Source organism: Hyperolius riggenbachi, chromosome 2 (assembly GCF_040937935.1).
Source record: "Hyperolius riggenbachi isolate aHypRig1 chromosome 2, aHypRig1.pri, whole genome shotgun sequence".
NCBI classification, from domain to species: Eukaryota; Metazoa; Chordata; class Amphibia; order Anura; family Hyperoliidae; genus Hyperolius; species Hyperolius riggenbachi.
This window is the reverse complement of record NC_090647.1, coordinates 418,822,675-418,840,920: the sequence shown is the minus strand read 5'-3', so window position 1 is coordinate 418,840,920 and position 18,246 is coordinate 418,822,675. Positions and strand designations below refer to the sequence as shown.

General features: G+C 40.6%; 1 protein-coding gene across 1 annotated transcript in view; it reads right to left on the bottom strand.

Moving 5' to 3' along the window:
- MID1 (midline 1) overlaps positions 1–16,505 on the bottom strand; it is a 776,611-nt gene extending 760,106 nt beyond the window's left edge. Inside the window, exon 1 of the mRNA XM_068269892.1 lies at positions 16,375–16,505. The gene's annotated coding sequence lies outside the window, so the exon portion shown is untranslated. The remainder of the gene's footprint in view (positions 1–16,374) is intronic.
- Positions 16,506–18,246: the final 1,741 nt, after the last annotated feature.

Below are 18,246 nucleotides of genomic sequence, written 5' to 3'. Positions count from 1 at the left end.
AAATAATTTGTAGAAAAAGAAGTTATTTCTGTGAGATCCTGTGTGGTGCTACTTCTCTTTCTAGCTACTCTACTGAGATAGAGACTCATTTTTTCTGCTGGTAACACTCCGACCTGACAATATGATACCTCTTAAAGATACCATTGGGTCAGTGCACGTCTAGTCACAGGCATGGAACATTTTAGAATAGAAACACTCCTACTATAGTATCATCTTGGAAATGGCCTGCACAAGCTTCAGATGTGCTGTCACTGTGTACCAGAGCAAAGCGGTGCCTCATCTCAGATGTGGCGCTACAGTGAGAAGAGGCATAACATTGGTTCTAGTGACTAAAACCTCTTCTCCCTGTATCTCAGTCAAGAGTCCTACTTTACAGAAAATATGAAGAGAGTGTAAAAGACTGACATTTTTTTTAGAAGAATATAAAAATGATAGCCACTGTAGTTAGAATATCTGGTATGCAAACTCATTGAGTTAATTAGCAAAAATAAAAAAGAATTGAAGGCATCGAACTAATGCTGCGTGCAATAGAATGCTGTATCTCTCTTCAGTTTCCTAAAAAAATAAAGGTGGCCAGTGGCCACTAGGTAAATTAGTGTACCATCATATTTTTAAAACGGTCACCTACTACATTACTTTCTGAATTGGTACAACAGGTCGTGTGTCCTTGGTTGATATCTGGCTGACAAGCAGGCATCAGGAATGGGACTGTGGGGCTATGATAATTTTGATAGGCTTGATGTTTGGAAATAGCATAAATCAGGAATGATCACAACCGTGAGCAAAATACTATATGACCCTAAAACAGCACCACACATATATATATGAAACAGGTATCACAATATTTATTATCATATATCAATAGACACTATCAGTAATAAAAGCATTTAAAAAATAGCCCACTCCACTGGATACAGTATAGGACACCAGAGGTGCTCAAACAGAGCTAACCTGAGATGTAGAACCCGAGTTCCATAGTATTGGGCCATGAAGTGCAGCGAATAGAAGGGAGGAGGGGAGGTGGGTTGGGGTTCAACCGGACCAAAGAGCAACAGCAAATAACCAATCTGTGCAAAATAGTGTAGAACACTCACATAAACATATAGGGCTTGATTCAGAAAAGAGTGCTAACTGATAGCACGGCCGTGAAACTAGGGATGCTCATTCGGATTCCGCGGAATTGCAATTTCCGAAATTCCGATCGGAAATTGCATTTCCGCATCGGAATGCGGAAATCGGTATTGCAAGTGCATTGGGCGGATTTCCGCCGGAAATCGCGGAATTTCCGCCGGAAATCGCGGAAATTCCGCCCGACTTTAACCTATTTTGGTTCCTGGACGTAGTTTCTACGTCCAGGAACCATGCGCGCTACCGCGCGCCCCCGCGGCCGATCGTGCGCGTGCACGCGCACCCCACGGCCGCGGATTCGGTAGCCAAGGAATCAATGTATCGGGCTACGGAGCCCGATCATTGATTCCTCTCCCCCGCTGAAAAAGCGACAGCTTCTCTCGGAAGCTGAGCTTTTTCTGACCGTCATCTTCCTGATGCGTCACTCTAAGCGCGTGCTACGCTTAGAGTGACGTCATGTAAACAAACTCATGGCCGCCATCTTGTGGCCAAAAAGTAATACTACACCTGGAAAAAAAAAAAAAACAGAATTAACACACATTTACATTATAAATCTATTGTTTACCTCCCACCCTCCCAAAAGTACCCTAATAAAATTTTTAGTATAAAAAAAAAACCATTACAATAAAAAAAACAAAACATGTAAATATTTACCTAAGGGTCTAAACTTTTTAAATATCAATGTAAAGATGAAATATTTCTATATTTTTTTTATTTTAAACTTGTAAATAGTGATAGATGCAAAATGGAAAAAATGCACCTTTATTTCCAAATAAAATATTGTCGCCATACATTGTGATAGGAACATAATTTTAACGGTGTAATAACCGGGACATATGGACAAATACAATACATGAGTTTTAATTATGGAGGCATGTATTATTTTAAAACTATAATGGCTGAAAACTGAGAAATAATGAATTTTTCCATTTTTTTCTTATTCTTCCTGTTAAAATGCATTTACAGTAAAGTGGCTCTTAGCAAAATGTACCCCCCAAAGAAAGCCTAATTAGTGGCGGAAAAAACAAGATATAGATCAGTGCATTGTGATAAGTAGTGATAAAGTTATAGGCTAATGAATGGGAGGTGAACATTTCTCACGTGAAAACGACGGAACCTGAATGGGTTAACATCGATTTTCTCAAAAACTATGAGGTCTTTTTGAAAGATTTTTTTTGCATCTTGTTCAGGAGATTCCGTTTAATAAACCCTGAAAATTTGGAGTTTCTAGGACTTACGGGGGCTTTGCTATTAACCGCTAAAGTTGGCGGATCTTTACTAGAATGTATAATGAAGAAAATCTGCATCTGCCTATTTTCTGCATTTATTTATTTACATTTTCAGGGTTTGTTAAACAGAATCTCCTGAACAAGATGCAAAAAAAAGTTTTCAAAAAGACCTTATAGTTTTTGAGAAAATCGATGTTAAAGTCGGGCGGAATTTCCGCGATTTCCGGCGGAAATTCCGCATCGGAATGCGGAAATTGGTAGCGGAAAGCGGAATCGGTATTTGTCAATGGCGGAATGCGGATTTACCGCGGAATCGGAAATTGGCATTTCCGACCATCCCTACGTGAAACAATAATGTTTCCGCGCGTAAACGAAAATTTTCATGCAAAATTGATATAGTTTGCACGCGAAAATTCATATTTGCGCACAAAACCGTTATCATTATGTGAAAAAATTTGCGATCGCACGAAACGCGAAAATTTGTGCGAAAATGGCCGTGTTATCAGTTAGCACTCTTTTCTAAATCAAGCCCATACTGTGCAAAACTATTCAGGAATGATACAACAGGTGGGGTATATTGACTATCATGACAACAGTTTCAGGAACTTCCAGTGGCCATCCTATTTTTTTTTTTTAAACCTATTTTTCAGTTTACTTTTAGAAAATTTAACCTTGTATTTCTCTCTAAAAAAAATTCAAACTTAATGATGTGCTAGTGTCTGAAATGTTTATCCTCTATAATAAAACCTAACTGTCCCTGCGTCAGCCTTCCTGTCCCTGGCTGTGTGTCCGGGGTGTTTATGTACTGCGCATGTGCCCAGTACAGACAGCCGTTGGGACAGGAGGACGGGCCAGGGAGCCCGGTGGACGGTTGCGCGCGCGGTGGTTGGTCGGGTGTGCACACACACTAACTGGTGGCGGCATGAAGAGACCTAGAGCCAGTTTTTAAACGGGCTTAGGTCAACTGGTTGTCAAGTGGTAAGTGTTATTTTTGTATAAGTATCATGCAATGGAAATACTATGGTTGTGCTGCATAGAAAATGTAATTCATTCTTCATTTATAAAGAAATGCAGACATCAAACCAACAAATGGTGATTCCAGTTCTGTATGATTCTGATCCAGTTCGGTATTATGCCTGAAGAAGAAACTTAATGGTTTAAAAGCTTGCAATAAATCACGTACAGTTATTTATTATAGGTAATCACACGAATCAACGTTTGTTGGTTTGAGGACTGAACTTCTGCTCTCCGACTAACACCGAACCACACTTAACTGGCTTCATCATTGAAAAGTAGTAATGACACGTGTTAACGTATGGGACCAGTAGTTCCCTGTAATGGTTAAAGTATTGTACAGTTTTGTCTACTTCAGAATGTTTTGAAAATGTACAATAAACTTCATTTGTCATAAATTAAGGTATGGGGTGTGGGAGGGAGTCATATTTTAAAATGGGGTTTCTTGGTTTGTGTCTGTGTATTCTAAACATGAAGCAGTTAGTTGGTAGTAAAATATGACATATAGGAAAGCATTTTTTATTAGCTTTAAAGACTTTTATGTGACTGTTTAACACCACAGGGTTATAAACCAATTGTGTATCTTACTTTATAGACCAAGGGCTCAGCATTCACTGTTGCATTTAAATTATGCCAGTAAGTACAAAGTAAAATACGGGCTGCCAACTTCTGAAATTAGTCAGATGGTGTTTTTAAATTTTCACTTAAAAATAAAAATGAAGTCAACAATTAGTTGTGGGAAGCTCAACACAGAATACAATTTTAGTCAGATTCCACATTACACAATATATTTGACAATGAGTGGTTGATGCTTTAAACTTAAGAAAGGTTTAGCATTGCACACAATGATGGGTATACTGTAAATTAACCACTTGAGGACCATGGGCTTAAACCCCCTTAAAGACCAGGCCATTTTTTACAAAATGGGCCACAACAGCGTTAAGGCCTCGCTGCAGGGCCGCACAACTCAGCACACCAGTGATTCCTCCAACCCCCCCCACACACACACACACACACCTTTTCTCCCCCCCAACAGAGCGCTCTGTTGGTGGGGTCTGATCGCTCCCCCCATGTTTATTTTTTATACAAATATTTATTTATAAATTTTCCTGTTTTTTTAAATTATTTTTTATATCCCCCTCCCTCCCCCCCGCCAGCCAATCAGCGTGATCGGCTTTCATAGACAGCCGATTACTGTCATGTCTCCCAGGGGACACCCATGTCACACGGCTGTCCCCAGTACAGCACTGCCATAGATTGCAGCACTGTACAGCTATAAAAAATGGTAGTTTCACCGTTTAACATTTTCCTAGCGGCGATCGCCACTGGTAGGCTGATGGCAGAGCAAAGCTCCGTCATTCATGTGGAGATGGGCGCGCATGACCTCCTGAAAATCCCCACCCCAGGACTTGATGCCAGTTGGCGTTAGGCAGTCCCCAGAAGGTTAAAGATTAATTTTATTGAATATAGCTTAATGAATAAAATATGGCAGTTTATTTTGTACAATATTGATTTACAAGTTTAGTCAATGTTTGTCCATTGTAAAAACTTTCCTCGACCTGATTTACAGGGAAGGTGGGTTTACAGATCAATACACAGCAATATATAACTATATGAAACATTTCTGATGCTGAAATCAATAGAAAAGTTGGTATCCTGCATAATTTACTACAGTCTACTATAAATTATTTTGTTCCTCTAACACCTAAGCATGAAATTGTTTGTGCGTAAATTATCCTTTATGTTATTACCTTATAAACAGTAAGGTAACCATTATAAACAATTCTAAGCAGATTTTCAGCTGAATAAATTAAAACCTGAGGGACTGAAGTATTCACTCATAATGCACAACCAAAGCATGTTTGTTTGCTGGTGGGCATGGTAGCCCTTTGGAAACTAGCTGGCCTGATGTGTTGTCTGATAGATACAGGTGTTTATGATCCTAATCAATTACCCCAGTAAAAGACCAAACAGGAACGTAGAACGGAAAAAGTCTTCTAGCACACCCCTTAGCCATATGTTATCGGCAAGCAGCATAAAAAAAACCCCAAAAAACAAAAACACCCTCTTGATAGAAATCTTTGGTGGTGTTCTTGATCTGGCATCTTGGTTGTAGATTATCTTCTTGATTGCAAAAGAGCCCCCACCAGTTTTCAGAACTTGTTAGAAGTTTTCAGGTACGTTAGTTGAATAATCTTCTCAGCATGATTGCAGCATTTCATTCTCTTTCTTGGTTGAAGAGATACAGCATTCAGCATCTTCACTCGTTCAGCATTTTGACCAATTCAAATCTAAATCGTATACATAGGTTTGGATTCAAGAAACACAGTAATTTGCTTATGTCAAACTGTGGCAAGGCTTTTCCCTCTGATCAGTCTGCACACCAAACCTGTGCAATGTATAATACACACAGACATCTTGTGCATTTTCAGGATAAAATATTAAAATTCACAGCATTTACATTAATCAAAATTTCGCTTGCGGCAGAGGAGATCGGAAAGAGCACGTCAGGGACCAGGCCAAGGGACCTCAAACAGTTCATTAAAAGCAAAGAAAGGTGTGCTTTCTCACTTATTTTATTGCCACCAATCGTAAACTTGCATAGACTAATGTAAGGTGGTATGTACATACATATGCCACCTGCTGTTAGTGTATTGGATTCGAGACCGGTGGACATTGTAACAATGTTGGTGTGACGGGACACCTGACTGTTTCTGCTTGTGGAGCAATGAAGAGGATTGCAACTTCCACTGCCTATGGAAAGGGGGCATGAGCAGGTGAGGTTTCTGTGCTAGTACTGAACTAATCAACACTAGTCCACTGGTGCTTTTGTTTTTTATTACCATTATCTTCTGATTTAGACCGGCTTTGCAGTTTTATAGGATACTTTTGAATACATATATTTAAATGTTTAAATGTTTAAAGACATACAAGAAAAACAAAGACTGAGGAAATAGAATTCCCTACAAACTGTCCACAATCAGTCACACCAGTTCCTGAAAATATAATACTATCAGTGAAGTCCTAATTAAGGTCCACTCTTATAGTCAGATGGGGTGACAAATAAATGTCTGTACATGCACCTTACCTCCCACTGACATCCCCTGCTATTCTCTGCTCGGGGAAAAAAAAAAGTCAGCCTTACAAGATGGGATAACTGGTCTTTAAATACCAAAGTTCAACGTTCTGAGGAGTTTCTCTACAGGAAGTGCTTGCTTAACCACCTAAGGTTCTGGGACATTAAATTCAACATTCATCTAAGTCCACCTATGGGTTCTTGAATATTAATGAATGCCAAAGAACAAAATAAAGAGGCCAATGTGCACTCTTGCATGTGCACATGCGTGCTCCCCGTTGCTGATTGCCCATGCACGTGCTTGAGTATGCTCATGCAACCGTACAAAAGTGAATGCTTGCTGGCACAGCAAATAGCAGTGCTCCCGAGCTGAAGCTTGGAATCAACATAAGATACTAATGAAGAGAGGGTAGGCTCAGGTTCCAGTGTCGCCCATCACTGAGCATGGCCATTCTCCACATTCTGCTGCTCCGTAACTAGCAGCGTGGCAGTGCCTGCGCTGTAGCACAGAGCCCACGTTTCCAGCTTACTGCGCACGTGCAGGCGGGCTTGCATGGCTATGCAACAAGAAGAGGAGCTGCGTAGTCGCCAATATAATTAGCAACAAAGCCTTGTCGCTAACCTTCCATGACGTCGTTGCAAATGAATATTACATACTAACCTCACCGTCAGTTCTTCTCAGAAGCTTACCATTTAGTTCTTACAGTGATCCCTTCTAGTTCTGACAATATTTTGTCAGAACTGAAATATACCAGTTGCTGTCAGTTTTTTATCAGCAGCTGTCATTTACAACTGAATGTGCAAGGTAATGTCCATGTTTCCCTACGGCACAAGTGGGTGATATTACAGTTTAACAGTGTGCAGACCAGGAAGCTGTTATAGGGTAATTGCCATTTTTAAAATTGAGGACGGAGAAGTCCATTGATCACAGTGGACAAACAGGATGCAGGAGAGAAGAAAGATTGAGGAGTAGACTACACAGGAGGTAAGTATGACCTGTGTATGGTTATTTTGTCTATTTTCAGTTCAGGTTCTCTTTAAACATTCATGAAACTGAAAAAAAAAAGTTTATTGAAGTGACAGTGTCACATTAAAAAAAAATAATAGTTTTTTTTTTCCTGTAGTGAGATGTTAACCCCAACCTAACCAATTAGCACCTTGTGTCACCTATATTTGGCGGAGTGCTGAGTACTGATCTTTGGGACCCCTTTGCTGAAGATGTTGCTATAAGCAAGTGCCTATGGAAGTAGCGGTATCTAAGGTCAACTTCAGCCAAATTTCACATGCATTAATTCAAACAATTAAAAAAATGGATGTGCAAAGGTGATTTGGTAAAATAAAATAAGGTGTTTGCAAGTTTATTTATAGCTTCCAAAATATGTAATTAACTGCATATGTTTTTAGGGAAAGTTTTGGAAACACTGTTTCAAAGCATAGGGGTATGGGTCACACTTATTTGAATCTCATGCATTTTGCCACAGAGTGGAAAACACATGCAAAAATGCACACAATTATACTCTATAAAAACAGACTTTTATGTGTTTTTCAATGCTTTTTTTTGGTGCCCCAAAAAAAAACTCAACTGTATTCTCTCTGTATGCAAAATGCAATGATATGCAAAATGTCATGTGATTTACATGCAATTGTTTCCTATAGGGAATAAAAAAATGCATGTGTTTTTGGAAAGAAAAGTGTTTAAAAAAGTACAACCTTGAAAATTATCTTTTTCTACTGCTTGTTAAATATGAACACTGATTAAATAACGCAAATGGTAACGCATGAAAAATGCAAGAGATTGCACATGAAAAACGCAGCAGCAGGAAAAACCTACATGGCAGAAAACTGATGCTTTTCTGCATGAGCAAGTGACACCCCTGCCTTAAGATTGCAGGAGGCCTGACCATATCTTTTCTGCAATCTTCCTTCCAATCCAGAAAGAGGATCTCTGTGCGTCCATCCCTCCTGTGGGGAATTCACACACACGTCAGTGGTCCCTACAGCATGTATAGCAATTTAAGCCATGGTAACCAAGTAGTTTCCTTTAAGAGGGTTATGGTCTAAGTTAGGCTTAGATAGTTATAAAATGGCTGACACTTAAACATTTCCTTTATTTCTGTGATTATGGCTGAAGCTCAACAGGTTTCAAACCTCATTCACAGTGGGACGTTGCGGAGCTGCGTTATAAACTCTTGTCAGTGCTTACCGCACTGCAATGCTAATGCTATAGGACATTCACAGTGCAACGTTAGCGTTTCATTGTAACATGCACCGTTATGGTAATGCACTGCTTGCAATGAGTTACCTCAAAATGCACACATTACCAGGTACAGGAAAGCATACTTTTCATTGCCTGTATGCTTTACAGTACTTACTGTACGCGACGATAACGCAGCGTTAATACCTTTTTTTTTTGCATTGCGCTGTAATGCTGCATTGTGACTTTAACGTTGCATTACAATGCAATGTCCCACTGTGAATGAGGCCTCATACATATGACAGTTCTGCAGTGGTCACACAGCACAGCCTTTAGCTGTAAAATGAGCGAGTACATCTGAAAATATCTGAAACATTTCTTGGAAGGAGTCCTAACATAGCGCATTAAGACTCTGGAGCTGCCTTTCTAAAAGTATTGGATAGCACACAATAAGTACCAAATTGAAAATAACCTTCCTTACAATATATATTTTGCTAGAGGCTTTTAATCTTCGTAAATATCATTGCTTCTCAAAATCCATACAGCTCTCCTCTAAGAACTTGTTTATAGTATCGTATCTCATTATTTCCTTTCATTCCACCAATTTAGAAACAGCTCTAAAATCAAAGCAGTTACAACGCTTAATGTTTTCACTTTCAAATTCCAACTGAAGTTCACGATGATCATGTAGTTGTTGCATAGTAACACATGGTTGTGATTTCACAACAGTGTATGCTGCCAAGTGCGGCTATGCACACACAGTGATAATCACGTTGGTAATACAAACTTTAACATATTTTCCTTTATGTTGAAGGTATCACAGAAGCATTACAGCCTAATTAGAGAATCTCAGAGAATAATTGAGTGGCATGTTTTTGCCTGCAGCATACACCACACAAGTGCTGGATATTGAAATATCTCAAGCATTAACATATTAATGAAGCTCCTAAGGTTTGAATGCATTTTGGTCTTTAGTGAAAGCTAATCAGTCATCTATGTCATTTCAGTTTATATATATATATATATATATATATATATATATATATATAGATAGATAGATAGATAGATAGATAGATAGATAGATAGAGATATGTACATCAGTTCTTCATATTTTTCCTTTCTGTCACTCCAAATTGATTTTTGAACACACACATGCACGCATATACACATACACACATATAGGTTTGTAGCAGTTGCACTATATCGATGGCGTACAAAATTGTAGGTGTGGTCAATGGGATGCAAATAATTTTAAGAAGATTAAAATGTTATGCAAATGCCTGCAGTTTGAAACCAAACCAATCAAATATTGCTGCTACAGAATTTGGTTGGTCCATATTCAATCTGCATTTGTTTTGCTAAAAATTGGCCATAAATTGCATCAACTTGGAATTATGTGGATCTAACTGACATACAACAACAAAAAAACACAAGAATAATATGAAAAAAAATCAGTCTATTATATACAGTAGCACGTGAATTAAGAGGTTTAGAATACAATTACATGAATCTGTATTGACATGGATAATGTTCTAAAGCTCCGTCTACACGGAGCGATGTTCCTTATCAATCGAGCCGCTAATGCGGCTCGATTGATAAGATCCGTCAGGTCCGATTTTGCCGCCGCCGATTCCCTGCTCGTTCCCCACGAGGGGACAATGGCAGGGAATCGAGCGGAACATAAGCGGCGCGGGGACGAGGGCGGATTGAACCCGACGCACGCACGGGCGAGCGGGGATGCAGCGGGTACGCGGAAGAGGCGATCCGGCGGCTAATCGAGCCACCGGATCGCCTCGTTTAGATCCGGCTTTAGACATTTAAAACAAAAAGGTGCTTTTTTTATCAGGTAACTGAAAAAAATTATTTTAGATGCATTTCTCCTTGAGATCTTGTGCCAATCTTTGTACCAATGAAAATCATTACAGCTTGCCTGTCTCCAAATTGAAATGGCTGATAAAATAGCAGATAAAGCACTTTAAGTGTACCCAAGGTGACATGTCTATGTACAGTGCAAAGCATAAAAACTTTTTTCTGCCTGAGAGTTAATATTTAGTCAAGTGAGTAAGATTATCTCCAGTTGGGACCTAGTCGGACTATAGTTTAACGCTCACTGATAAGGAATTGACTTATGCTGGGCAGAAAAACGAAGACCAAGTGCAGGCCATAGATAAAAGTGTTCAATAGTTCATATATTTTAGCTCTGCTACAATGAAAGACCGGGTCATTGATCAGAGACAAAAAAGAAAAAATCATTTTTAGAATTAAAAGTATATATACAATTCTCATCAGTTTATTTTCACCTCAGGTTCACTTTAAAGATGCTGAGCTCCTAAATAAATGCAGAAACAGTAAAAATATTGTATGTCATGTTCATGTACATGATTTCCTTACTGAAATAACCTTTAACTTTAGGTCATGTTTTTCTTGAAATAGATTTCAGACCGGACAGTAGTACTCCCAAAAAATCCCAGATAAACTAAAGCTATAATGAACGGGACATGTCTATCTGAAATAAGCTTTATATTAATCAGTCAGTTCCTGAAAGAGCTGAGGCTGTTAAAATAGTTTTCAGAAATCAGCTTAACTTAACATTTTGGCTAAATCCTTAAATCTGTAAAACATGGATTGCAGGTCATGTCAGTTAGTAAAGGCTAAGCTCAGTTACTTCAGACTCCTCTGCCGTCTCCAGAGAATTTATCACGCGGTAGCACTCAAACATTTGTTTTCTTCATTATCCACAACTCTGCCAGTTTTTACATGACTAATCACAATTTCCGAGGTTTTATCTAAATATTATACATTTATTATTTCAACGTTGTTAAAAGTCAGTTTTCTTTTTAATTTTAAGCCTCCCATTATAAAACTGCTTTGCGGTGCTATCACTATGAAAACACATACCCAATCACGTGTTCCATATGTGTGTGGCTAGTAACATTTTTGTAGACATCCAGGTACTACATGTGTTGCATGTGTACCTATGTAAAGTACTCCTTCGTCCTAAGTTTAGGTCCATTTATATTAATACATTTGGATGAATAGATCTGTTTTTTTAATCTATCATTAAAAAAAATAAAAATCTTACAGTACCATCAACAATATTCTGCCAGCATTTAAAAAAAGCCCTCTGAAGAGTTATTACAATGGGGATTGAAAAATGGGCATTTTCATTTAACAGATTTACTTTTCACCCTACCTAAAACAATTTGTTCATCCGCACTGTGAATATAATCACAAGAATTAGACTGATATTTTCGATGTTGACTGCACTATAGACAAAAGGATAGCAAAGTTAAGTTTTGACCGAGTTTCATAGACAACACAATGGGCATCTTTGCCTAAAGAAAAACTTGCTTATGATTGTTGAGTCGACATAACTGAGAAATATTGAACAAGCACACTGAGGGCCCTTTTCCACTAGCAATCGCTACCGTTCACGCTGAACGCTAGCGATTGCTGAATCGCAAAATGCAGGCAAGTTCCGGCGATTGCGTTCATGATTTTGCTATGCTGTAGTGTGCATAGCAAAATCGCAGCAAATATCGCTCCGCAGCGCGATCGCGTTTGAGCCAAAAACGAATCGCGGTAGTGGAAATAACCTACCGCGATTCCTATGTTATTTAGCAAACCGGAGCGATTTAAAAAATCACTAGAGGTTTGTGATTTTCCGATTCAGCATCGCAAACGCCACTAGTGGAAAAGGGCCCTAAAGGATTTTTAAGCTAAGTTCAGACTGTGTGTACTGGGTAACACCTGCACTGCAACTCCAGCATAATGCAGCACACACACTGCACGTTTTACCATGCAGGTTATCCAGAAACACAATGGCCTCAATTCTGGTAGGGTTATCAAACAAATAACCTCATGTGAGGTAATGTCTTCTGTATTTTTAACGCTGTGCTGTGTTCCCATTTCTGTCCAGATTGGAAATCTCCAATGTCATGGGCAGCTTCTCCTGGCTGACCAAAGCGCTTGTGGGGTGGCAGAGGTTTTTGTCAGAAAAACCTGTGGCTGCGGTGTCAGCTCCACTGCTGCAAGCCACAAGTCCTCGGCGCGTTATTGCTAGTGCCACCACCGACAGTCCCTCTACTCCCTCTCTGGAACCTCTTTTTTTAAAGGTTAAATATTTGTTTACATGTCCACCTGCAGGTTTGAATAGTAGGCTTCGCACATCCAGGCCTCCTGTTGCTGTAGTGCAGTAGAAAACACAGAGAACTACAACAGACTAGTTATAAGGGCCTATTCCCACTAAGGTAGTGCATCCGTTTCCGAATCCCTGAGTTGCTGTATGCCTCAGCCAAATCACAATAGCCATGCTATGCACAGCTATAGGTATTTGAGTACATGCTACGGAAAACTGCAGCATGCCATCCAAAATCGCAATGGCATGTCTGAATAGGCAGCGTTTCCCCATCCGGCTCGCATGGGGGGAAAACGCTGCGTATTCAGAGGTAATGGAAACAGCCCCCAATTCACCAGCTGTGTAGACTTTGTATTTGTAATGTTAGGGAGTTACAGTTACAGTATTTACAGTATTTACTGCATCAGTAAAGCAATACTCTTTGAAACTTTGCCTCTATTGTAATAAGTAAAATGTTTCCGAATTACTGTATTAACGTTGAACATCTTTTCAAAATTATAAACCCAAAAATGTACATTCTATCTATCCAATTACTCTTTACTGGAGTTTACTAGCGAGGACAATAGTTAATAAAAACAAGAGCTGGTAAAATTTGGGTTGCAGTTTAAAGTGACACTGAGGCTAGGTGCACACTTAGCAGAAATGCAAGCAGAAAACGCTGCGTTTTTGCAGGTAATGGAAGTCTATGGGCTGCATGAAAAAGCGCATATAAAAACGCATATGCGTTTTGTATGTGTGCATTTTTAAAAACACTGGTTTTGTTGCATACTATTCATACTATTATGGGAACGCAATGTATTGCGTTTTGTATGCGTTTTTTCATTAAAAATTGTTTTGTGATGTATTTCCGCTTCCTGCTTTCCTAGTGATTTGTATGCGTTTTCAATGCTTTTTTACATTGTGTTTTATGCAAAACGCATATGCATTTTTTGTATATGCGAACCGCAAACGCATAAAAACGCATGCAAAACGCTAGAAAAACGCATATGCGGGAAAAAACACACTAAAAATGCAAACACAAAAAACCCACACATGACAGAAAAGGCGACCTTTCACGCTCTGTTATTTGTACACCCAGTCTAAAGCGAAAATAAACTTATGAGATGAATTGCATGTGTAGTATATATAATTAATAGAACATTAGTAGCAAAGAAAAGAGTCTCATTTTTATTTTCAGTTATATAGCTTTACTTATAACATTCTGTCATAATTGCAGTTTAGAAACCCCACTCACACACTGTATTTTAAGCTGTAAAACAGGAGCAGAGCAAATGACCCTTTGAACTTTCCAACAGTAAAACCTTAGCAAGCTGTCTCACTGTTTCTTGCCTGTTTAAGCTCTTTAGAAAACAGGACCGACTTCAACCAAGTTGGTCAAATAGCTCAGAGAAGCTGTTTTGCATAGATAACTCAAGTGTTTTAAATAATCCTGTATTGGAAAAAAACATGAGACTTTTTTTTTTTTTGCTACTTAACCTTTTGGGGCCCGTCAATATGAAATCCTATGCCGCACTTGTGGCAGTTTAAAGGAAAGGTTCAGGGAGGGTGGGTAAAAAATAAAAATCAATTTCCACTTACCTGGGGCTTCCTCCAGCCCATGGCAGGCAGGAGGTGCCCTCGCCGCCGCTCCGCAGGCTCCCGGTGGTTTCCGGTGGCCGACCCGACCTGGCCAGGCCGGCTGCCAGGTCGGGCTCCTCTGCGCTCCAAGGCCTGGAACTTTTGCGTCCCACGCCGGCGCGCTGACGTCATCGGACGTCCTCCGGGCTCTACTGCGCATGCGCAGTAGTTCTGCGCCTGCGCAGTAGAGCCCGGAGGACGTCCGATGATGTCAGAGCGCCGGCGTGGGACGCAGAAGTTCCGGGCCTTGGAGCTCAGAAGAGCCCGACCTGGCAGCCGGCCTGGCCAGGTCGGGTCGGCCACCGGAGACCACCGGGAGCCTGCGGAGCGGCGGCGAGGGCACCTCCTGCCTGCCTGCCACGGGCTGGAGGAAGCCCCAGGTAAGTGGAAATTGATTTTTATTTTTTACCCACCCTCCCTGAACCTTCCCTTTAAGCCTGATGCAGCGTAGGACTTATGCCGCCCGCTGTTTCTGCTCCCGACGCGATCATGCACACTCGAGAGGGGAGATTAAGCTGTCGTATGACAGCTGACATCTCCCCTCAGTGATCAGGAACCATCACGCTTGGTTCCTGATCACGTAATCGCTATGATCGCGTGCGGATCATAGCGAGTACCATTAAAGTTGCGGCAGTAGGGGGGGGGGGGAAGAAGAGGATCCACTCACCTTTCTGATGTTCCCCCGGAAATCGGCTCTCCCCTCCGCTCTGGCCAGCATCCCCGCTCGATCTGACGCAAGTCCCGGGTCGTGGCTTGAGGACATCAAGCTGCGACACGGGACTTGGCAGTATAAGTGGAGATGCTGGCGAGATCGGAGGGGTCCACAGCGGCTCATCGCTGGAGCCTGGAGGTGAGTAAAGGCTGCCTGCAATACGGGGGACACCTGGCTACACTAGGGAGACCATGCCCACCTAAGCCCTAGCAGGGATCCGACTGCCTGACCCCTCCAAATGCGCCCCCCATGCAAAATCACCTGGTATTTAAGGGGGGGTTAGGCAGCCGGTCCCGAAAGGGTTAAGTTCTATTTGTTATCTGTACCACACAATTCATTATCTCAAATTTATTTTTGCTTCAGATTTGCTTTAAGTAAATGCATTTTGGGGTTTGTACTCATTAAGCAGTAGCTCTGGAAGTCACATGAGCAGAACCTTCGGTTAAAACGACTTAGAATGCTGCAGACTGATAGAGAGAGAGGTATCATCAACAGACGGTTCCAAATCGCAATAGAGTATGTTGTAGAGTTAATGAAACAATCAAAAAAATTCATATGAGCCAGAAACTGATTTACGAACTCTAGTGTTCTAGTGGTAAATAAAATACAATGGAGAAAAATAAAGTATTGTGATCCAATGAATGATTTATGATAGGATCCCTTGTGAATTCACTTGCACTGCTGCATAAACACTAATCCATTAATTATCATACAGTGAACAGAAGTGACTTGGCTCATTCTATTCCAGTGCATTTTCTTTAACTAATGAATGCATTAGAATGTGTACATCTGCAGTTGTCATGGAGACCAGTGACAATTCCTCACTTTACACATCCGTAGTACAACAGTGCAAAGCATCAAGTACAACCCAAAAGCTGCGAATAAATTTATATACAGTAAATAACTTTGAAAATAAAAATGTAACTTGAGGACTTTATTATGCCTTGCTTTCATGAACGTGAGGAGTTTAATACACTTTATCACCAAAATGTCATGCTTCTAGTTAACATTATTGCGGACGATATAAACCAGAGTTTCAGAAGTAATTCGTTTTTAGCAAGCGCCATCAGCCCTCAGCGTTATCAACCAGGAATGCCAGATAACAGGGACATGGGTATCACATGCACAGCAGGGGATATGCTATAGTCATTTGTAAATTATATGCGTGCCCATTCATTCTGTATGTTCTGCGGTGTCTCATTCAAAAGCTTTCATCAGAAACTCCCTCAGCAGCATCATTTATATGAAATGAAATCAGCATCCTACCTTACTGTCCATTTTCATTTTTTTCAGCAGTTCCTTTTCTTTTGACTGTAAAGAAGGAAACGATAGCCGAGCGGTCCCCCCAAATCCTTGAGCTGTATTTTGGAAGCCTTGAACCTGTTTTTCAGGAATAAGCTGCGCTGAAGACAATTTGGTTCAGAATGCTGTACTCTATCCAGTCAAGTAACCACTCCCTATATCAGGAGGGTGTGCTAGCTTGTCTGTTTCATTCAGCTTAAATCTACTTGGGCTGACTTCATTTTCACAGGTTTCCATATATAGGTAAGCTTGGAATGTGCTCCCAGAGAAAATCTCAGCTGTGAATAGTTCAACAAGTGCCAACGGGCGCACAAGATGTTAACAGAGTGATGCCTTTGGGACATGATTTAACAGAACTCTAGGGGAGAGCAAGTAAAGCAAGGCTCGCACGTCTCTTTACGAGTGCCTCTTGAGAGCTGGCGTGCTATTTGCATGATAAAAGTTATTGCAGCAGGATGTGGTGTGATCCTGAAGGTGGCTGGCTGCACAAAGTATTAAAAAGTGAAATCTTTTATGATAATCATAAAATGTTAGACCCCTTTGTTCTCCAAAAGCAGAGCCAGACAGTCATATACACCTTTTAATGCACTGATTAGACTTTTAAGATGTTCATTGCTTTCAGGAGCTGGAGCTTTGGAATGCAAATTACTGAACAAAAGTGAAATTCGTTCCTTAATTCAGTTGGAGCTCAGAGCCAGAGAAAACACTTGTTATATACAGAGGTATCCAGTAAAAGGAAAAATGCTTTCTTTGCATGCAGGGTTTATTTATTCAAGTCTTACAATACTGACCATAAAAGAAGATTGGATTGTAGTGTTTACAGAGCCACACCAACTTCATTATTCTGTATTTACAGTGGAACTCTAGCCTATCTTTTATTTCTGTGCCCTCATTTTTCTGCCTAAAAGCAAACGAAGCTTTCCTCCACTTGAGCCCATCTCTGCTGTGCTCTGCATATCTAAACATTTTATGTACAGTATCATCTGAAGACCAAAGCTGTAGAATCTGTGGGCTTTGTTTCATGGAGGCTGCCTTCATTCTGGAAATAACCTTTTCTGCAGATTTGAGGTTTTTAATCTGACACATGCTACAGAGAATAACAGGTTATCTTTGCCTTTTCCTTAGTAACTCCTTTATTGGATGTTTGTTTCAGCAGAAAGTAATAATAATCCAAACATTTGTATAGCGCTTTTCTCCTGTCAGACTCAAAGCACTCAAGAGCTGCAGCCACTGGGACGCGCTCAAGAGGCCACCCTGCATTGTTAGGGAGTCTTGCCTGGAACTCCTTACTGAATAGGTACTTGACCTAGCCAGGATTCGAACCCTGGTCTCCCATGTCAAAGGCAGAGCCCTTAACCAGTACTCTATCCAGCCACTGAAAGTAGTCCCCGGGTGAAACACTTAGGGATGGGATTACAGTCAACATTTCTCAGGGAATAAGATAAATGTATCCTTAAGGTTGGTTCACAAGGCTGGCTGCCAGCAGTTCGTTTCACCGATGCTAAATGCTTTTGTTCTACCGAGCAAAAAAGTGTTTGGCCGGTTCCCGTTCTATCGTGCCTTGAGCGCCCAGGGCCTAGGATACCACAAGCACAACAGATGCTAGAAGCTACACACAGCATCTCAGAAAATTCGAACTAATGTGGCACTTGCGCAATTGATTGGTAAATGCATTGACATGCATGTTGCCATTTATGTCAAATCGGGACATGCTGGATCTCAGCGCTAAACAACGTGGATAGACACAAGCAGCCGTATTTCTGACCTAGCCCTAAAACTAGCTATTGATGTGTGCACGCTCCCATTGCCACCCATTAGAACACTGATCAGTGAATG